The sequence below is a fragment of the Bos indicus genome, chromosome 14 (genome assembly GCF_029378745.1).
Source record: "Bos indicus isolate NIAB-ARS_2022 breed Sahiwal x Tharparkar chromosome 14, NIAB-ARS_B.indTharparkar_mat_pri_1.0, whole genome shotgun sequence".
NCBI lineage: Eukaryota > Metazoa > Chordata > Mammalia > Artiodactyla > Bovidae > Bos > Bos indicus.
Genome location: NC_091773.1, coordinates 26623223 through 26645916, shown reverse-complemented (window position 1 = coordinate 26645916; position 22694 = coordinate 26623223). Strand labels below are relative to the sequence as shown.

The 22694-nt window shown below is 48.2% G+C and overlaps 1 protein-coding gene across 4 annotated transcripts in view; it reads right to left on the bottom strand.

Annotated features, from left to right (window-relative positions):
• The window catches only part of CHD7 (chromodomain helicase DNA binding protein 7), a 190595-nt gene extending 168303 nt beyond the window's left edge, over positions 1-22292 (bottom strand). For 3 of the 4 annotated variants that reach the window (XM_070802571.1, XM_070802573.1, XM_070802574.1), the window contains exon 1: positions 21966-22292. The gene's annotated coding sequence lies outside the window, so the exon portion shown is untranslated. Of the gene's footprint in view, positions 1-21314; positions 21566-21965 lie in introns of those variants that run through there. The other variant, XM_070802572.1, reaches the window with a different exon arrangement.
• Between the last annotated feature and the right edge of the window lie 402 nt (positions 22293-22694).

The following is a 22694-nucleotide window of genomic DNA, read 5'->3' as shown; positions in this document are numbered from 1 at the left end:
CGTGCTAAGTCTCCATAACTATTTCACCACCCGATGTGGTGTAATCTCATCTTGTGACGTCATGCACAGCGGTCTCCTCATTCTGTGGTCCTTATTCCTTTGGGTTTCCGCTGGTTTTCATCCAGGTTGGGTTGAGACACACACAATCTGTGGTTTCCATCAGGTCAATGCACTGTGTCAGCCAAGCATCAAAGGACAAGGCCCGTGTACCTCCTACAGCACAGCGGTGCTGTCATTGCTGTGACGTGGTAAGCTTCTAGAAACGTCCTAGACACAGTCTGTGAAGGTGAAAGCTGCCAATACAGTTGGAAAGAGCCTAAGGCCAGCAATCACCAAATATCGATTCAGTCTTTAGTTTTACTCCTAATGACATAGCTACAGCATGTGGGATCTAGTTCCCTGACCAGGGATCAAAACCTGGCCCCCAGCACTGGGAGCACAAGAGTCATAGCCACTGGACCACCAGGGAAGTCCCCCGAATGATATTTTGTAACTTGGATGTTTGGAATCTGAAATAATTCTAGGGCTTCCCTGATGGCTCAGTGGTAAAGAATCTGCCTGCCATCGCAGGAGACACAGGTTCAACCCTGGTCTGCGAAGATCCCACATGCCTTGGAACAACTAAGCCCATGCACCCCAACTGCTGAGTCTGTGCTCTAGAGCCCAGGAGCCGCAAATACTGAGCCCACGTGCTGCAACGAGAATCCACACACCTGAGGGCCTGTGCTCCACAACAAGAGAAACCACTGCAAGGAGAAGCCCATGCATTGCAACTGGAGAGGAGCCCCCGCTCACCACAACTAGAGAAAAGCCTGCAGCAATGAAGACCCAGCACAGGAAATAAATAAATAAAATTATAAAATAATTTCACAAAAACAAGCTCTGTGAAACAATAACAACAATAAACAATGGGGGAGGGGTGGAGAACCCAGTTCAACTAACACGATGCACTAAGAGCAGAAAGTGAAGGATGACCCTAGAAGATGACGCTGCCTTACAGTCCTGCCCTAGTTCCTACGCCCCCACCCCTACCCCATCCAACAGCAGAGAGAGGGCTCTCAGGAAGGAAGCAGGGAAGTGGGACATACTTCATAGCCATGAGGGAGATGCAAGGCCGGCTGCAGCTGAACAGGTTATCCTAGTTTTTTTTTTTTTTTTTTTTTTTTTAAGGTAACATGTAATAAAACAGATCTCTCACATGCCCCTGACTCTCCTCTGGGTGACCAGCAACAAACCAGTTAAAATATCAACATTTGGCAATTACGAAATCATCTCAGTCCTTCTTGGTCATCATTCTTTGGTGACATTAAAGTAATTGTTCGTATCACCCAAGAGAGAAGAATCTATGGTGTAAGACAGAGCCCTGTCCTGTTGCCCTCTTCGTTATAACCCAAGTCCACACTGCCTTGTTAAAACCACTCCTTATTCAACCACAAGACACGGGGGAAATCCAGAAAACCCCGACCGAGTATCAGAAGAAAATGCTCTACAGGTAAGTCACCACAATCGTACCCTTAGTGTTTCCTTCATAACTAGCTGCTCTCAAGTTGTCTGCTGCTCGCTGCAGCGCCCAGAAGGGCGTTATCTCTCACCTTCATCTGAAACCTCTACAGTCATACTAATAGACGCCGAGGCTCTTAAATCTTTACACCTCTCACTTTCACATTCTCTTTCCTAAGAAGCAAAGCAAGCCATGACAGTGTAAATAACTGCTGGTCTTAATCAGTGGCCGGTATTGAAGCAGGGGCTATTCTAACCCATCTCATCAATAGGAAACTGACGCTGGGGGTTAAGCAACTTGCCCAAGGTTCCAAAGGTAGTTAAACCCAGGCTGACTCCAGAGCTTTGACCTTTCCATCATATTGCTTATCTGACCTCCAATTAGGCATTTAAAGAATCTGTACATTGTGATAAATTCATTGGAGATCTTTGTTTCTTATGACTGGTGGACAGCAAATCTCTGACTTTGTCATACTGGGTCCCCTTTAGGATCTATATTCATTCTCTTCATTCTAGCTTCACACCACCTGATGCAAAATCCTCTCAAATTATCCTAGATACAAAAAAAGAAGAAAGAGGCCCTTCCCTTGCTTTGTATCACTGAATAATTACATTTTTAAACTCATAAGCAAAATCCATTCATTCTACATTTGCAGCACGTGGGCACTAACCCAGCACTAAACACGGAATCTATACCCAAATACTTGATTGTTTGTCAAGGCAGGCTTTTAGTGGTTAAGCAGCACGTTTCTTGTTTTACTGGGAGTTTTAATAGATTTTGGCATCACCCTTGTGGAATAGCCTTGGTGACTCTGTTTTATGGTACCCAATGTGTTGACAGCAGTCTGGCAGATTAACGCTATAAAAAGTGGCCCACTGTCTGCTTACATTAGGTCCGGTAGCCAAGCAGGTTCATGTTGAAATGCCTGATTCATGAGCCCATCTAGGCTGTGCCGTACGTGCCGTTCACAAGGAGCACAGCAAGGTGTGCAGAGGATGGCTCCAGGTGTGATTAAAGTGACTGGCGGCTATGAAATCTTTCTGCTAAAGATTAGAGGCTTAAGTTTCCACTCCTGATGCATTCAGGTGACTTTCCTTTTTGTTCAGTAAACAAAATTGAAAAGTACGAGTGACTGCAAAGTGGACGTGTCCTCATTTTTCACTCATTACTATATTTCACTGATTCTAACTCCTACTTCTATTTCACATTCCCATAGGTCAGAAATAGGACCTGTCTTACAACCGGTACCATCTTAGCGTGATGAAACACAATAATACAATGTGGTTGTGTGTATTTCGGATTCTATTGTTTAAGTCTTACCATCAACCCATTTATTCATAATTAAGTTAGGAGACAGTGTTAAAAATCTGGTTTTGCTTTTCTTATTCCTCTCTTTCCCATAGAAGATATAATAAAGAATGTTTGAGATAAATGAAAGGTAACATAACTTCAAGGAAATGAAAGCTTTGAAGCTATTTTATTATAAGCGCAAAGCTGTTACCCTCCTTCGAAGATAATAGAGCCTGAAGGCTTCTCCTGATTGCATGCAACCTCAATGTGCTTCTTTAGTGAGAAAGACACAGTTCCAAGGTAGAAGGGTTCCAGATGCTTAAGACTTCCCACCTGCACACATCGACTCACTCCAAGACACAGCAAGCCTTTTAACTCAAGCTCAAGCACTTTCAGAAGGTTGGTTTCTCCTCCACCTCCTCAATATCAAAATCATGCTCACATATTTAAACAATTAGGTGAGATGTTCAGAAGCTAGCACTGTAATCCAAATGCTAAAGGCACAGTAAATACTAACCAAACTCAGATCTCATCTACAGGAGTTTTTTTTTTCAAAGATGATTCTTGTTTTCCTGGATTTCAGAAAACTTAAAAAAAAAAAAAAGAGGCAAGGGTCTCTTAAATTCAACTTACTACAGAACAAAATTTCTTTGAGATAGAAAAAAATAATTCAAATACTACTCAGAGCTTCCCTGGTGGCTCAGACAGTAAAGCGTCTGCCTGCAATGCGGGAGACCCGGGTTAGATTCCTGGGTCGGAAGATCCCCTGAAGAAGGAAATAGCAATCCACTCCAGCACTCTTGCCTGGAAAATCCCATGGACGGAGGAGCCTGACAGGCTACAGTCCATGGGGTCGAAAAGAGTCGGACACGACTGAGCGACTTCAAGGGGAAGAGGCAAATTTGGGGGTAATCATTTCAGAAAAACAAGTAGTTGAAATTACTTCATAAAGATTTTCCTGTCTATACCAGAAAACACTGAGAATTGTCGGGCTTCCTGGTTCCCCCTCAGGAGTAAGAGATGCTCCCCGGGATGGTGACGGCTGTTTTTCTTGATTATGCAAAGTGCCTTTCAGTACAAAATTAAGAAAATATTTAAGAATGTAAAGATGAATTAAAATATATTTAAAATAAATTTTAAATGCAAATTAAAATAAACACAACCCTCAATCGACATTCATGGAGAACAAACAATGCAGTAACCACCGTGTGAGGTAGTTCAGACATCACTGCATGAATAAAAACAGGCCAACCCACTCCAGTGTTCTTGCCTGGAGAATCCCAGGGACAAGGGAGCCTGGTGGGCTGCAGTCTATGGGGTCGCACAGAGTCAGACACGACTGAAGCGACTTAGCAGCAGCAGCAGGAGCAGGAGCTGAGCACTGCCGCCACCCCTCCCAGCCTCAGCTGCAGGAACTGAGGCTCAGGTAAGTTTAAACTTGCCTGTGGTCACTGAGCTACGAATCCACCTATTCAAGTTCATACAGCCAGTAAACGGCCAGGCAAGGATTCAAACCTGACCTGTGTAACTCTGCAATCGGAGCTTTTAACTAAGTGAAATTGTCAATCCCTGAAACTACTCATTTTTTAAAACTGATGTATTTTCCCTAGTTTTTTTTTTTTTTTTCCTTAGGCTTGTGGTAATAATTTGCATCAAGCTGGAGCCAGACTTAATATATTATTTTGTGCTCTACTTTTTGAGGCTCTATGGTTTTCAAAAACACGATCTGTAACGCATGCATCACACTTGAGCTTATGAACACAGTGCCAATCTAACCATTCCCGACTTCTCACTGTCAGAACAAAATGCTGTGACCTCTTACTTTTCACAGCTGATTGGGCTGCAGATCTTTCCTTCGGATGGACGACGCATATGACTGGCATGGCTGTTCCTAAAGGTCTGGAAACATGGAATCTCCAGCTACTTTCCAAAATGTTTGTACTCACCAAACCCCAGACAGCGGTGAGCCTGCAAGTCTCACCAGATTCTGTCAACATCAAGACTGTTTTTTAAATCCTTGCTAATTTGATAAGGAGGGAAAGTTATCTCACTTTAATTTGCATTTTTATTACTCCATAACTGGGAAAATTTTCGTGTTTTTGGCAGTTAAATTTTCTATGAATTATCTGCTACATACTTTACTGCTTTCCTATGGGCTAGAGCAGTTTCTCTACTGTATTTGCTGATGTGTCTTTTTAATAGATCCACACGCACCCATCAGAGCAGGTGAAGTACACACGGTGAGGCAGATCTTCCAAATGTCAGAACACACACTCAGAAGAAAGCATGACCCAGTGAACAGATCAACATCTGTGTGTAACAACTAGGTAGACTTTTACAAATTCCCTAACTACCAACGTGCCATTTTGATTCTGAAAGAGCAATATGAACAATCCTACAGAACTCTTTCACCTTATGCTGTGCCCAAGTAGTAAGGACATTTAAAGAAATAAAGTCAAACTACATGTGAAAACAGTTCCAAAATCATTTTCATAAGACACTGACTTTAATTAAAAAATCCGGGGAGGGGGGTTACTATTTTGATTTTTTTTTTGGCTTGCTGGTTGCACAACTTCACGAGCGATGTAGCTTTATTTTTGGAAGCTTTCTAAAGTGATCTTTTTATCTTTTCATACATCTCACCCTCCTCAAATGTTTCCTATTTTTGGATCTAATCTAAGTTCAAAACATCAAACCTTGGTTCTCCTGAAAAGAGGCTTCCAAGCTATTCTCAGGTGGGCGCTGGTCCCTGGCAGGACCAGTCCTCTCCTCACTTCCCACTGGTTTCACCCCCCTCCACCTCTTCAATCCCCCTGCCCTGGTGGAGCTCCATGCTGACTTTTCCCCTCCAGTCCCTCTTCAACCACCAACCCTAACACATTGCCAAACTAACCATGCCATTTCCATCACTTAGTGCAAATGCATGTCACCAATTTCACCACAATTTCAATTTCACCAATTTCACCACAGCCCACCCTCAACCCTGTCTGTCCACCCCCTGCCCTCTCCTCCCAGCAACCTCTGACCCTCTCTGAGCGTGGGAGGAGGGCGGGTGTGCAGCAGGGTGCCCCTCTCCCTCGGGGTGCAATCCCTGCCCAGCCCTGCAGCGTGCTCTGGGGGCCTGGCCTCGCCGTGTCTCCGTGATTCTGCTCCTGTCATTTCTCAGTCCTCCCAGCCTATCACGAGGCAGCACGGGTCACATCTGCTGATGTCCTCCTCCACTACCAGCCCTCCACTGAGAGCACCACACCTCCTCAGCGCCTGACTACACACGGTGCTGACCTGCTCCATGTCCCAGGTGCGCGACTCGGCATCTCGGAGCCACGGTCGGCATTTTTAGATCTCCTGCAGAACTCGGCACAGTTACAATTTTCCATGAGCACCACTTCGCAAACATTAGTGTCATCCCCAAAAGTCAGCAAGAATATTAAATTTGCGTGCTTGTAATTCTTACCGATCTTTTGAAAGGTGTTAATAAAAGAACAGCTTTTACCAGACACATCCACGTTTCCAAAACCCAAGAAGACCTCACAGTCAACCTCACACAGAAATCACCGTTTACCCTATAGAGGTGGGAACTGGAAACACCGCTGAATATTCCCTGCCCTTACAGGCCATGTCTTTGCATTCACTAAAGTCCTTCCTACAGCCGACTTGGGGAAGGCCTGTATGGAAAGTTCACTGTCATGAACTTGGTGGTCCATTTCTGAAAGCCCCCAGTCCCTCAGGCCATGCTCAAGCACAGCTGACTCCCCATAAAAGGATTTCAGTTGCCAGTTTAATAGTTTTTCCTCAACACAAGATTATATCTTATGGACATTCCTTGGCTAACCTAAAGATCATGAGACAGACCAAAGGGCATCTTAAGTACCTAATCAGAACACAGCAACCAGGGAAGAGGCCCTCCGATTGGACACCAGGGACATGGGAATGGGGTCTGAGGAGGAATTCTCACCTCCTCTTCCCACTCACGTTCTGAACCTGCTGGAGGACAGCCAGGTACGGCTGGAACCGCTTGTCACTGGGGAGGGGGCAGCGGGGACAGGAACAGGGAAACCTCACCCGCCCACACACAATAGTCTCGACTTTAAACCCATCAGGCCCACTGAACTCGAAGGTGATGAGCAGGACCCTTCTGCGGGAGCCTGGGAGCTTCCAGACCCGCAACCAGGGCGCCCGCTACCCCGGGAATGAATGAAGGAGAACGCTGGGAGCAGAGAGGGCAGGCGGCAGTCTCCTCCAGTGCAAAGGACAAGGACGGCCAGGGCTCAGCAGGCCTGGCGCTGTGTGCTAACAGGCAGGCGAGTGTCGTGAGGATGCAATGCGGTCAAAGAAACCAGGACGCCAAGACCCAAGGGTGTGGAGCCCCCTGAACTCGGAGGAGACTGCAGAGGTTGAGAGGTGGCCGGGATGTGGGGTGGCACAGAGCGCAACGTGGGGCTGAGAGGCCAGGGCTTCGTGCAGGAAGGAGGCGGTGTTGGGAAGACTTCGGGTTCAGACAGGTTGGGAAGATGAAGAACAGAAGCTTGGGGGAAGACACTGGGAATAAAAATAAAGTTTTAGGACCTAATCACCTGGAAACAGGATCTGGAGCTGTGGGTCTGAGCTGAGCCCTAGAGGAGCCGAGATGGGCGCTTTCAGGACAGTGGCTGTGTTCAGGGAGCAGCAGGAGGAGCAAGGAGCCGGGGGAGGCCCAGGACCCTGATGGAGCCTCCCACCCAGGTCCAGGGAGATGGTGGGGCAAGAAGATGGGGCAGGCAGTGAGGAAGAAATCGGAAAGGAAGGGAGGAGAAGGGCTGAGAAAAAAGCTGGGAGCCACTTCCCATCACCTCCCGTAGGAGTACCGGGGTCCCACAGAGATGGACGCTGCCAAGTCCAGCCGCCAGACGACCTGCCACCCGACTCTCACCGTTCACGTCTGAGCTGCTCTTGGAAATAACACCATCTTGGAACGGGCTGCCCCCAAATAGTGATAATCCATTCACTTTTTTTGTTAATACTTTTTTAATTTTTTTTTTTGGCCATGCCACATGCAGGATCTTAGTTCCCCAGCCAGGGACTGAACCCAACCCCCTCTGCATTGGAAAGGCAGAGTCATAACCACTGGACCGCTGGTGAAGTCCCCTAAATCCACCCACTAATCATACCATGTAAGCTGGAACTACACATAAAACAAGTTTTTAATTATTCTGTGGCAGAAATGAAAATACAATTTAATGAGTAAACACAACACATGTTGTTCTCCATCCCTTTTACTGCCTTTAAGGTAGACTATGCTCCCAAGCTCAACCATGTGTCCATCTTTGCCCTTTATATAGTTGGAATCCCACACAGCAGCTACATTTCACTCACTCACATATAAGAGAATAACATTACCTGCAAAGCTCCAAAAAATACTGTAAAAATATATGCTACCATTTTTCTGAACTGTTCTGTATTTCCATGGTACGTTCACTGTATAACTAACATACTGGTCTAAACGTGAGGCCTTTTAGAGTATTTCAAAAGCACCGAGATAAAAATTCAGATTCTAGATGGCCCATAGAGATTTTAATCCAGGAATAAAACCAATGTAGGGTTGAAGAATCTGCATTTTGCTGTTGTTATTGTTGTTGCTGTAACATGCCACAAGGCTTGTGGGATCTTAGTTCCCTGACCAGGGATCGAACCTGAGACCTGGCAGTGAAAGTGAAGAGGGCTAATCACTGGACTCCCAGAACCTGCATCTTTAACAAGCAGCACAGGTGACTGTGGGGCTTTCCAGGTGGCTCAGTGGTAAAGGGTCCGCCTGCCAATGCAGGAAATGTGGGTTTGATCCCTGGGTGGCGAAGATCCCCTGGAGAAGTAAATGGCAGCCCACTCTAGTATTCTTGCCTGGAAAATCCCATGGACAGAGAAGCCTGGCAGGCTACAGTCCAAGGAGTCGCAAAGAGTCGGACACGACTGAGCAACTAATTACGCACATACCACCAGGTAACTGTGTTCATTCTAAGGCCCAATAGATATCTACTGTGCCCGTCACTTTTTACCAGATGAACTTTTGAAATAATTATATAAGAGCCTCAAGATCATGTGAACAGACCCATTCTACAGGTCACTTGGAGAAAACAGATGAAAAAGCGACCTCAGTCCCGCTCATCACCTCCTCTTCCTTAAAGACCAATGGATATATTATTTCTGCAAAACCACCTTGTACCTGTGAATCCTGGAGGGTAGAAGGGAGGGGAGGACATTGCTGAGAAGGTGCAAGATGGAGCAGCATGCCACTGCTCCCTCCTCCCTAAAATCCACCACGTACTTTGTTAGCTTTTCTGCCTGGGAATGAGGGACCTGAGTCTTCTATGCACCTGTCTCACAACGATAAGGAAAGGAAAAGCGGGGGTTCCTTTCACACAACAGAATATTGGAAGAGTTAAGAGACACACAAGAAAATCTCATAAGGATATGAGTGAATGCTATAATGCTTTGAATAAACAGACCCATTTTCTCACCCCTAGCCTGGAGCTGCTGGGTGACACAAATCAGATTACGTTCCAAATTCAACAGCTGGCTCAAGCCGTCTTGTTTAGAGAAGGCACAGGTAGTCGAGTCATTTTCAGGTTTGCCCAGTGAGGATATTCTTCTTCTTAATGTTATTATTACGGTGGTAGTGATCCGTAAAGGATAACACCAGTGATATGGGCATTTCTTCAAGTTCTGAAAAGCCTGAGCTACATACAGTCAGAGACTGACCGTCGGTCCCCAATGTCACCATGCCATCAGCAAAAGCCAGGCTTCTGTGAGGATCTTCAGGCAGTACATCTCCTTCTGTTCACACGGAGACAAACACCGGATTTCTCAGCTAGTCTATGATGACAATGCGTGCCTGCTAGCAATCCAGGCACAGCTGTGTCACCACCCACAGGGTGAACCATGTGGGAAATTACCTGACTGCGTCACAGGGGTGCATCCCTACTAAGCATCTGACGGACATCAGACAGTTCTCCTTTCCTGCCAGACCTCGGCAGCTAAACAGAATGGCTCTCACCGGCCCACAGTAGCCACGAAGTTCCTTATGAGCGTGAAATCTGCTTCCAATACCAACTTGGATTTTGTTCAATTGTCTTCTAATGAGAGGGGGAAATGGAAACCTTAAAATGCTAATTCTGGTGATAAACCTAGCTCTATAAAACAAAACACAATTAAAAAAAAAAAACCCAAAACTGAATTTTTAAGTGCACCAAAAATAGTAAAACTTCCCAAGTTTTAACTGGAGGTTTGTGGTAAAGAACCTGCCTGCCAACGCAGGAGACATGAGATAAGGGTTCAATCCCTGGGTCAGAAAGATCCCCTAGACGAGGGCATGGTAATCCACTTCACTGTCCTTGCTTGAAGAATCCCATGGACAGAGGAGCCTGGTGGGCTACAGTCTACAGGGTGGCAAAGAATCAGAAATGACTGAAGCAACTTAGCACGCGTGCACACATGCATGTCTCTTTGTGACCAGATGGACCACGCGGACCACCAGGCTCCTCTGTCCATGAAGTTTCCCAGGCAAGAATACTGGAGTGAGTTGCCATTTCTTCTTCCAGGAGATCGTCCCAACACAGGGATGGAACCTGTGTTTCTAAAATCTCCCGGATTGGCAAGTGGGTTCTCTAACACTGCGCCACCTGGGAAGTCCATGTGAATGAATACATCTTGGATAAACACTGGAAAAAAACAGCCAGTTCTGTAGCAAGCTGAATACTCTGTGGTTGGTCACGTTTTGGACCGATAAACAAAAACAGGGTGGAATACTAGTGAGTCTCACAATAAGTGAGTGTCTTTTAGGTGGAAAGTGTTCGCAATTGATAAGATATGACTTGTGAGGAGGAAAAGACAACCCCCTGACTATAAGCCATTCATGCGCAGCTCTGGGCCTCTTAGTGTGGCTCGGGGAGCTGGGCCTCGAAAGCACAGGTGTGCTCATCTTGATAGACGTTGGTCCTGCCCTTCTCAGGCTGAGGTCATTCCATTGTGACCACCCATCCCAAGCACTTTCTGCAGAGAGGTTCACACTACAGGCTCTTAAATGAACCTGTCCTGATTTGAGTCCCAACTGCACCATGAATTAAACAAATACATGTTTAATTCTCTAAGTCTCCATTTTGTAACCTACAAAATGACAATTACTGTTCCCACCTCACCATTTTGATTAATCCTACTTCCATCATTGGGGACAACAGTTCAGGTAAGTACACAGGTTGTTAGCAAAATGCAAACTCACATGAAGCCCACGCTCCATAGATGGTAGCTATGGAGGTCAAGCTCTTAAAAGGCCATGTGACTCAAGAGGCTTCTACAAGTTTTCAACCCTGTAGTAGGGACCAAAGAATACGGGAAACTTCCACACACCCATGTCTGCCAACTCTTTCCACTCTGCCCCATTTCATTTTCCCTTAAGAGTCACTTTTAAGTGAAAATAAAATGGAATAAAGTAAAACGAAAGCCGTCGATGCACCACCTCACCCACCGTCGTGCCAGTCCTGACAGCAGTGGGATACCAAGGAAGCCGCCTCCAGGGGCCTCATGTTTCCAGAGGCAAGGAACCTTCTCATTTTCTGTTAACAGTGGCTACTCTTCTCCCAGACCCCACCGCAAAGCTACTCTCAGTTTAGATCCTTTCTTGTCTCCTTCTTAAGCAAGAGACGGAATCTGAGGCAGGGGAGGGCTAACTCCAACGTTCAGAGACTCAAGGATCTAGAGTTACAGATTCTGAGAACACCCTGTGCCTCTCTGGTCTACACTGGAAGGTTCGTCCACGCCAGAGCCAATGGAATATGCCCACCACTGGTGACATCCCCACTGTCTTTGGAGAACTGCAGGTTTGGGGAAAAGAAGAAATGACTGGTTCTCTGGCGAGACAGCCAAGGCTCAGCCAGCAAAAGGAATCCCCAGGGCTAGGAAGAGACTGCTCCCTCAAAGGCAGCATCGTTAGCACCTGGGATATCCAAGTCCCCTCTGTGTAGGGGAACAATGACTAGTGCTGTACCTGGACACAGGCACACACCTGTGAAATCTGATGTCGACTCCTGAGGCAAACCAGGCAGCTGGACTCCACAGTGGGCTTCTCATGACTCAGGATTATGGGGACTTTTTTAAGTGAAAAATAAAACCAAGGCACATGGTTTGATAAATTCAATGACCAAGAGTCAGCTAATGCTACCAGTAACTCCTCAATAAATATGCCATAAGCTATACTGAGTGCCTGAAGCTGAAGCATCTCATGCCACCTTCCGCCCTAACCCTGGCTGGTGGAGAGTATTATTATTCCCAGTTTCATGATTCACTTAGCTGATCTGTCTGATGCCACAACTCAAGTTCTCAGCCACCACAGAATAAAACTTGCTGGAGAACAACTCCTCTCGGTGTCTTCATGGGACAGGAAGGGTATGATGCTGAAAGGCATAGAACCCAGTCATCTTGGGAGTCAAGACATCCCAAGATATTAACATACAGCGCCGCCCACCCCCACACCCCACCCCAAGTACAGCAGGCACAAAAAGAGCAAATGTGACCGGAAAAGCCTGAGCAGACAGGAGACACAGGATTACAGGGCGTTGCTGGCATTTCTAATGCACTTTTACCTATTAAGGCAGCAGTGGTACGAACCTGGTGATGGATCACGAATACAGATTCTGGAGACTGGTGAACTTCAAAATCCTCCTCCAGGGACTTCCCTGGAGGTCCAGTGGCCAAGTCTCCATGCTCCCAAAATAGGGATCCTGGGTTCGACCCCTGGTCAGGGAACTTGATCCCACATGCTGCAACTGAGAGTTTGCAAGCTGTAACTAAAGATCCCGCGTGTGGCAATGAGGTTCAAAGATCCATGTACTGCAACGAAGACCCAGCATGGCCAAATAAAAATAAATACTATATAAAAACAAAATCCTCCTCCAGCATGCACTAGAGTTATGTGTGGTCCTGGACACTTTTAACCCCTCAGTCCAAGTCTCTGAATCTGTAAAACGGGAGTAAACATTCTATTTCCTAGAGCAGTGGTCCCCAGCCTTTTTGGCACCAGGGACTGGTTCCATAGAGGATAGTTTTTCCACGGACCTTGGGCGGAGAGTGGGGGTGATGGCTCAGCAGTAATGCAGGTGATGGAGAGCAACATGTTAAGCTTTGCTGGCTGGCCCACTACTCACTTCCTGCTATGTGGCCCGGATCCTAACAAGCCAAGGACCAGAGGGGTTGGGGACCCCTGTCCTAGAGTTGTTCTAATGAGTAACCAAAACACTTAGCAAATGCCTATCTGACATGCACGTTCAGTCGCATCCAGCTCTGTGACCCCATGGACTACAGCCCACCAGGCTTCTCCATCTGTGGGATTTCCCAGGCAAGAGTACTGGAGTGGGTTGCCACTTGCTCCTCCAGCAGATCTTCTTGATCCAGGAGTCGAATTCATGTCTCCTGCATTGGCAGGAGGATTCTTTACCACTGTGCCACCGGGGAAGCCCTACGTGATTGGAAATGCTCAAAAATCAACTGCTAGTTAGTTGTTATGGTGATTAATGATATCTTTAATGCTGCTGGGTTATTTCTGCACTATTTCAGTTGATCACACAGCTAACAGAGAAAATAGACAGTTTCCTAATTTAATCAAAATTTTTACATTCTCCAGATGAGTCTGCATGATTTTTCTGACAAGATCAATACACCTGCAATTGGCCAAAGCAAAATCCCAAGCACAAACAAGGTCAAGAATACAAGAACATAAAACACAGTGAGAGAGATGTTTAAAAAAGAAAAGTTCACCTTGAAGATCCAGGCTTAACAGTTACAATCCATTATTAGTCCTATCCATAAATAAAGTAATTTCTAGACCCACAGGCTTTAAAATACATCACAACTAAGGCATACGCTGATTGCACACCTGTGTTCCCATTGATTTTATTCTTCACCTAGTGCCAGGACAGGCCTGGCTTGGAAAACAAGGGAGGCTTGTAATTCTGTAAGAAGCTTCTTGCTACTTGCTGGCTTAGAATCATGGTAGAGAGGATCATTCTTTTTACGTGTGTTAAAATAATATGTACTTTTGCTAATTATGTTTTAAATATCAAGAGGACCAACTCTGAAGTGTTTATGGCTTCTTTCAGAAGGACAAAAAGAGAACAAAGTGGACTCTTTAATCATTTAAAGCAGTCTCTAAATTGCCAAAGAACGAGGGGAAAATTAATTACTGAGGAACCATGTACCGTTTTATCAGATGAACCACAAATACGGTGTAGAGATCTCTGACGTGTGAGTGGAGGATCCCAGGGAGAGTCCCTGACATGTCAGAACTGCACACATGTTATCTCCCTGCCTTTCCCTGCACAAAGGCTTGGTGTGGCTGCCCAGGCCCCGTGCAGTGGCTGCAGCTCTCTGCCCGCCCCATGCTGAGGACAGACAGGCTAAAGCTGGGGTGGGGGTTGGGAGTGGGGAATAACATCCCCTTTATTCTTCCACTGGAGGCCACATGGCACAACCCTACATTCAATGTCATGGATGCACCTCTAGAAAGGCCAACAGTTTCTTAAACCAATATACCATTGATGGGAACAAGCCAGACAATGTATTTTTAAAGGTTTTTTGAAATGTTTGAAACTAACCAGGGGAAGAACTAGGGTTAGAAATAAAAACTATTGTAGGGTCGCCAGCCAAGTCCACCTGAAGTCAGCATGCCCAGCATTTCTATATTATTTCACCACGTGGGAACATTACTGCCCCTGAAGTTTAAACGTATCCTAACAATCCCTAAAGACTGCTAGAGGAGAGAGCAAAACCTGCAGATGGAGCAGCCCCTACAGCTAAGGCAAGCCCCTGAAAATCGTGCAAAGGACAATCATGCCCACCCCAGAGGAGGCGGGGCGGGCCCTGGTGAAGCTGGGATGGAGTCACAATGGTACCAAAAGGCTTGTGAGGACCGGCGTCAGGCAAAGCATCTTTGAAATGAACCCCAACCAAAGACAACGAGGCCCAGGAAGGACCTCTTTCCACATCAAGACCAAAGCTGGACCTGTAACAGAAATAAACGGGCGACACTGGACTTGCAGGAGACTCGGGTTTGATCCCTGGGTCAGGAAGATCCCCTGGAGAAGGGAATGGCAATCCACTCCAGTATCCTTGCCTGGAAAATCCCATGGACAGAGGAGCCTGGTGGGCTACAGTCCATGGGGTCACAAAAGAGTCAGACACAACTTAAGAGACTAAACAACAATATCACTATTCTATAAACTGGTGTGCACACACACATATAAAATACAAACAATCCCCTCAAAAAAAAAAAAAAAAAACTGTTTCAAGATAAATGTTCAGGCTTTTCATACTTTTTCCCAGAAACTTCAAAACATGTCTGGATTTATTAATTAGTACCTCTTTCCTGGTGGCTCAGATGGTAAAGAATCTGCCTGTAATGCAGGAGGCCCAGTTTCAATCCCTGGGTTGGGAAGATCCCCTGGAGAAGGAAATGGCCTTCTCACTTGCTACCAATCATGCTAGTTTGAGCAAACTCCGGGAAACACTAAAGAACAGGGAAGCCCGGCAAGCTGCAGTCCACAGGATCGCGAAGACTTAGACACAATTGAGAGACTGAACAACAACTTTTTATAATAATTGAGCAAAGTGACTTTTAAGATACATTAAACTAGTTTATGCATACTCCTTCCTTCCCCACCCAGAGCAGGTTAAGGGTTCAGACCAAGGATGGTATTTCCCTCCACAATTATCTGAGCAATGTATTCATTTCTACCACACCCATGTGTGGCTGCAACCAGCTCCTAAAATTCAACCAGAGCTAACTATGAGACCCACCAGCTACTGCTGGGAGACCAAGGACCTCATCCCAAGACATAACTAGCAACACAAAGCAGCCACCGGAATGTGGAGACAGAAGAACAAAATGCGGCAAAGTCTGCTTACTGGAGGGTTCTCCTCTCTGAATAAGCAAAGTCCTTTTCAACAAGGAACAAGCAGAGTGCCATACAGGAGGCAAGTAACAAAGTTCCCCTTCTCTGTCAGGTCTCCTGGTGGGCTCACCGTGTACCTCCATCTTTGGGGGGAAGCTAGCAGACTGCTTTGGGAAGTTTTAGAATGCCACTAGCAATGGAAAGAAGGCTGAGACGGCGGTTTCATGGTCCATTATTGGCCACCTCAGTCACACGCTATGAGAACCCATGAACTTCCTCCTCAGACCTGGCCCCACCAGGTGCCCCCCACCTCAGTGAGCAGCATCACCAGCCAGCCAGTCACGCCTGGAACACACCAGAAAACCTACATTCCCTGACCCATTCCTCTGCCTGAGAACAAATCTACCTTCACGTCCAATCCAGCGAGCCTCCTAAATAGTTCTCCCGCCTCTCCGCTTCCCCCTCCCTACGGTCACCAGTCCAGTCCAAACCACTGCTCCTTCACCACCAGGGGAACATCCTGAGTCTCCCTCCAGCGCCGCACCCGCCAATTCGGTGTGCAGAACACAAGCCTGCTCATGTCAAGCACTGCTCTGCGCTCATCAGTGGCTCTGTTGCTTTTTTTTCTTCCTAATCCCAAATTCCATATCCCATAAGCCCCGCCCAAGCTGGCCTCTGCCTACCTCTTAGGCGTCATCTGGCCGCTCTCCGTAGACCTCAGACATGCTGCCACCCTCCAGGTGAGCCCCCTTCGTCTACCACCACTTGGACGGCAGTGCTGAGGCCACTCCTAAGAGCTAACAAGTGATCTTCCTTCCTACTGGTATCCAGCACATAGCACCTATGACACCGCGGCAGTTCTATTTCTTTTTCACATGGGTCTCCTATGTCTTCTTGTGTATTATATTCCTAACTCAGGTACAGCCCAGTGCCTTGTAGGTAACAGGTACCCAATAAATACTTGAATCGATGAACAAGAAAACAGATGAAACAGCAAACCGATCACAGTCCCAGCCACCAGCCACTCGAGCCAAGCCTGGCGCAGTACAGCCTACAGCAGTAGTGAGAGGCCAGAAGGCCCATGGAAGACAGCAAGCATCTCTGATTCCACGTGGTCACAAGCAAACGGGCCAAGGGACCAGTCAGCCTCCTCCTACCCAGTAATCCTTCTTCATTACTGTTCTATGCTATTTTCATTTTTAACAAGATAGTTTTTACTTTTCGAAGTAAAAACAAGACAAAATCCTCCAAAAATACTTCACTAAGAAAAACACAATCATGTTTGCAGTCACCTAACATGAGTTAAAAGGTATAGGAATCTAATTATGATAAGGAATACATGCTTCTTAAGGGAAAACAGTAATCAAATCTTGGGATAATTTTTCTGTACCTTTCTCTAGATACGTAATCATACCTCCCCCCACCCAACACCCCAAAAACCTCCAAACCACTACACAATAGAGACAAACACAACATTGACGATATAGGAACACCTTTAAAGGCTACTGTAGCGTGGGTTACAGGGTTAAGCCAAAAGGTGCTTCTGAGTCAGATCTAAGTAGGAAGAGAGCTAGACCCTTCTAGAACCAGCTCTGTTATCCAGCAAGGACCAACTCAGCATCCCCCTGCAGCAGCACCCAGCTAGGCGCCAGCAAGACAACCGTGACCGAGACTGCCCGGCAGTAAGCGGGTGGCCAGCCAGAGGCGGCTCCTTTAATTAATCTCTCTGGGCTTCAGTTTCTTAATCTGTAAAATGAGAAAGTTCGACTAGCTCTCCAAGGTCCTCATGCTCTAAATATCCAAAGATTCACTAATGATCACAAGATGAATTTCTACTTGACAGTATCATTGGGCTTTCCTGTTTATTATTTTTATCACACAGGTGTGGTTTCATTTAAGAGTTTTAATATACTGATAGAATTTAAATATAAAAGAATGGCAGTAGTGTTTTTAATTACTTTCCCCACTCTTAACTACCACCAAGATCAGCTATGGGCTTCTGCCATAATTGCAACCCAATCTGAGTAATATCCAGATTAAATCACTACATCGTCATTTTTTTTTTTTTTTTGGTAGAAAAATTAAGTGATCATTTATTCCCAATTTCTTTTATATTTTAACATCATCCATCATCTTTGAAAATCAGATTAAAAAAAAAAACAAAAAACAAAAAACTAAGAATAATAAAGTTTTCCAGAGAAAAAGGAAAATTTTATCTTCCAGACTGCTAAAACCATAATGGTTTGAGAAACCTGGTAAGATACAACGCAAAATTCTCAGTTTCTAAAAAGGCATAAAAAGAATACCCTTTTAAAGATATACAAATGTTTCCTTGTGAATGAAAAAGACGATTAAAGAATCACATAGGGCCAGTACGTTCCTAACATCATCCCCAAATGTCCCTTCCTACCTCCAGTGAATTTAGCTATGTGATCTATCCAAGTGATAGTCTGTTTACATCAGAAACCATCTGAATACTGGAATCATTTTATTTCAAAGCTGAAATCTTAAGGGTCATTTTTTGAAGTCAGTCATTTTTGAAATGCTCAGCCCTGACTAAGCATTTTTATTCTTGTGATGCCTTATTTAGATGTTTATAAGATGGCCATGTATGGATAATAAAAGATGAATAACTATTACCTCCAAAGTGGACCTTAAAAGTTAAATGTGAGTATCTGTGTACCTTTAAAAGGCTCTCTCCTACTAAATGGTGAACCCTCTGAGAAAGCATTGCCTTTTATTTGTCTTTTTACACACTGAAAACTCACTAGTGATTGCTGAATCCAAAGTAACCAAACGAATGGTGGCCGTATGACAAGCCAACTTTCTTAAGCACAGGGAATAAAATGCTTTCCATCAAGGTTTGAAATGCCTACTCTAACCTTGGCACTGAGATTGCTCTCACGGGTTACATGGCATGTATACCTAAGTACTCTGACTATATTTTCTCATAGATGAAAATACGTTTTTTTCTTTTGACCTAATGGCTTAAAAAATATACTATAGGTAATAAATTATTGACTGCATCTGTATGAAGAAAAACTGGTAACATTTCTTTGATACAGTTTTATACACATACTCCCCATGGTATTCATTTTAACTCAATACTCTGCTGGAAAAGTTTTGGAAATAGTCCTGTAAGCCAAAGTGATTAACAACTAGACCAAGTATAGGAGAATCTATGAAAGTACTGTTTTAAAACCAAGTTACAAGATCTGCTATTTTAAACTCAACTTATATATTCTCAACTTGGAGAAAAAGTGTTATTTTTTTCCTCGAAAGAGGAAAATAATGTTTGAGTTTTTAACTATCACCATCACCTATAAATGACTTCTCTATCCTTACTTTCATCTTAAGACATAGAAAAGGAAGCAATTATTTTAACTGACTCAAAAATAATTTCACTGATTAAACCAATATAATTAGAGTTTAAAATTCATATACTAGTCCCTTTATTATTATTCTTTTCTTACCAAGAAACTCATTTGAATCCTGAAAAACCTAGAATTCACCAAGCTTCAATTTACTGACTTGTGCAGAGGGAGAAAAAAAAAATAGAAAATATCAGCAGACTATAAATAATGAAGTCTAAAGTACTAGAAAACAATTCTTGGGTGTTATAGTGATGAAATTCACCTGTTACAAGCCTCACAAAAATTCATTACCTCCCTTGATCTGGTTACCAAGGGGTAAGGGAGGATGTCATAATTTCACCATTTGGTGAAACAAGAAAACTTAAGTTTCTAAAATTTGCTACAAGTCCCTTTCTACTTCCATTTGTAACTTTTTTCCACACTCCAGATTTTTCAGGAAAAAGAAACTTTTCCTGAGCAAATCTGGAAGACATAAAATGTCTCCCACTTACTAGCACCTAGAAAGGCAAACCCAGTCCTGCTCCGTGCCCCAAGCATCTAGCTTTCAGCCTCTTTATTATCATTGTCAATGAATGGGCCCCAGTCGAATGAAAGCTGCCATTTTAGGGTAAAGACTGGAGGGCTTCTGTTGTGCAACAGCAAGACAAAAACACTCCGCGACAGATGTCGCACTCCGGGGGCTGGGAGGAGGGTTCAACTTCGGAGAATCACTGCTCGAGTTATCTCTGAAATAAGAATTACATACGATCACACGTTGCTACTACCTAAATGGAATTTTAACAGGAATAAATCGGGTTCCCATGCTGCTAAGATCACAGTCACTACGATTTTTAGTTTTTATTTATTTTTTGCCATCGTCAGAATAGATCTGTGAGGAAATAAAGAGAAGTTTGTTTGGTTTTGCCTTTTTTTTTTTTTAAACTATTTGATTACTACGTTTAGGGAGTACTCCCCCCTCCCCTTACCGGGAGAGAATTGGGGGGATGGTGTGTGTGTGGGGGCGGGGGGGGGGGGGGAGCACACACTCCACCTCTTTGAAAGGTGCTGCCCACTGCAAAGACAGCGTGAATTACAATTTTCTGAAAATAAAAATCAGGGCCTTCACATAATCCTTTAGAAATAAATGAAAATATTTAATATAGCTGAGAAATCAAGCCCAGAGGATGGACACATTTCAAGATGAGTTCTTTAAATCGACGGCGAGGTAATATACAATGGGAAACTAGAAAGTATACTTAGCAAGTGGCGAGCTGGATAGTGTATCTAATTCTAGCAATTCAAAAGGAAACTCTCTCCATGTGGGTTGCCACTTTTCTTTTGTCCATTGTCTGTTCAGAAGAGGGGGGGGAAAAAAACTAGTTTAAAATCGAGGCGTGAATAGTCTCTAAAAGTGACCTCCGGGAAAACCGGCCGCCGGGTAGCAGAGGCACTCCCCGCCCGGCCGCTCCCCGGGGGCGCTCACAAAGCGGGCGGCCGGCCGGGAGTTCGGGGTGCGCTCCCACGGCGCGGGGCTCCTCGAGGCGCAGCCATCCGGAGAAAGGCGGCTCGGTAATGATGGCTGCTCGGGGCCGGCGGCTCCTTCCCCGGAGCCTCCCGACCCCCCCACCTCCACCCCCGCGCCCGGGATCGCCGCCCTCCCCCCTCCCCCGGGCGGCGCTCGCCCCGCGCCGACGCGGCCGCCCCGCACGGCAGACCACCGGGTGCCCGCGCCCCTGCACCCCCGGCGAGCCCCGTCCCCGGTGCCGACCAAACAAACAACGCGTCCCCCGCCGCCCTCCTTCCTCTCCCCGCTGACCGCTTGGCCTCCAGCCACCTCGACCATTCACGCTCCGAGCCGCGGATCTCTGCGGGGACAGAGGCACCCGAGCCACCTCGGGGGCCACCTAGTGACCCCCCCCCCCGCGGGCGCTGACCCCCGGGAGGCTCAGGGGTGGGGGAGCCGAGTTGCCTCCGGGGGCTTAAAGTCGCTATTATGCAGCCGCCGCCGCCGCCGTTGGCCCGGCCAGCTCGGCAAGGTGGGGTCCCCTCCTCGCCGCGCCGCCCCGCGCCCGCCCCAGCCCCGCTCCCTTTCTTCTCCTCCTCGCGAACTTGGGGAGCCCCGGGAGCCCCCCGGCTCCGGGCTCGCAACTCCGCGCCCGCGGCCGGCACGGGCCGGACTCGGGACGCCCCCCGAGCCGCGTGTTCGCGCCGCCCCCGCCCCACGCGGCGCCCCGCGCACTTTCCCCGCCGCCGACCCACCTCGCCCGGTGGCCGTCCCCGCGCGGGCCGGCGCCGCCGCCGCCGGGAGGGACGCACTTTGTTCGCGCCGGTGCGGCCGCCGCTCCCGGCGAGCGCGGCGTGGTCGGTCCCGGGCGGGGGGCGGGGGTCGCCGCCGTCCCCGAGCCGCCGCCGCTCAGCCGCCCCGCGCCCGCGCGCCCATCGCCCACTCGCACTGGAGTTGCAGCCCAACTTTTCCTCCTTCCTTTTTCTTCCGAATGGAGCCGGCAACTCGTGCTCGGCGCCGGCGGGAGGAAACGCGCTCGCGCTCCCCCGCGCGCAGACACGCTCCCTCCTGTCCCCCGTCCCCCCCCCACGGCCGGCAGCACAACAAAAAGCCATTTACATGCGAGGAAGTGACCCTCGGCCGGACCGCGCGCCCCCGCCGCCGCCAGCCCCGCGGACGCAGGCAAAAGTTGGGGCGCCGGGCGGCGCTCGGGGCGCGGGTTCGGGCCCCGCGGCGGCGGCGCTGCGCTCCTGCGCCCGGCCCCGGCCCCCGCCCGCCCTCGCCCCTCGCCCCGCACACGCCCAACTCCTCGCTCCCAACTCCTCGCGCGGCCCCGGCCCCCGCCCGGAGCGATTTCCTGCCGCTGCCGCCCCTCCCGGAGGCGCCCGGCGAACTCTCGCGCTTACCGGGGCGGGCGGGCGGGCTCCTCCGCCGCCCGGTGCCGAGGGGGGCACAAAACGCAGAGCGGGCTCCGGAGTTGGCTCGGCGGCCGCGGCCAGGGGGCTGGATCCTCGGGCGCGGAGTTGGCCGGGGGCGAACGGGGCTCTGGCGAGTTTCAGGGTCTCCGGGTCCCCGGGCCGCCTCCTCCGCGGCGCTCCTTTGTGTAATTTCACTCGATTCAAGTTTAATCCGATAGTTCCCGAGCACGAGCGCGTCCGCACTACCGCGGCTCAACCCCCGCGCCGCCGCCGCCGCCGCCGCTGCCGCCGCCGCCGCCGCCGCCGCCGCGGCCCCAGCACGCCAGCGCCTGCGCGCGCCCGGCACGCCGCGCGCGCCCGAGGCCGCGGGGCCGCGCGCGCCCGCCGCCGGCTCCCTCCGCGCCGCGCCGGGCCCGCGCGCCGCCACCTGACGTCAGGCGCGCCTGGCATAATTTATGCAAGAATTCGGCCGGGGTGGCGGAGGCCGAGGGAGAGGCCGAGAGAAAGGGGGCGGCGCGGGGCTGCGGGGCCGCGGGCCGCGAGGGCGGGCCGGGCGCCACTTCCCGTCCCCGGGCGGGCGCCGGCGCTCCGGGCGGCTTTCCCCGCGGGCCCGTGCGCGGCTGCCGCGCAGCCCTCGCGGCCGGGCTCCCCGAGCGGTCGCTCCGCGCTGCGCGGCAGCGCCGGGGGCGCGGGCTGGAGACGGTGCCACGTTTCCCC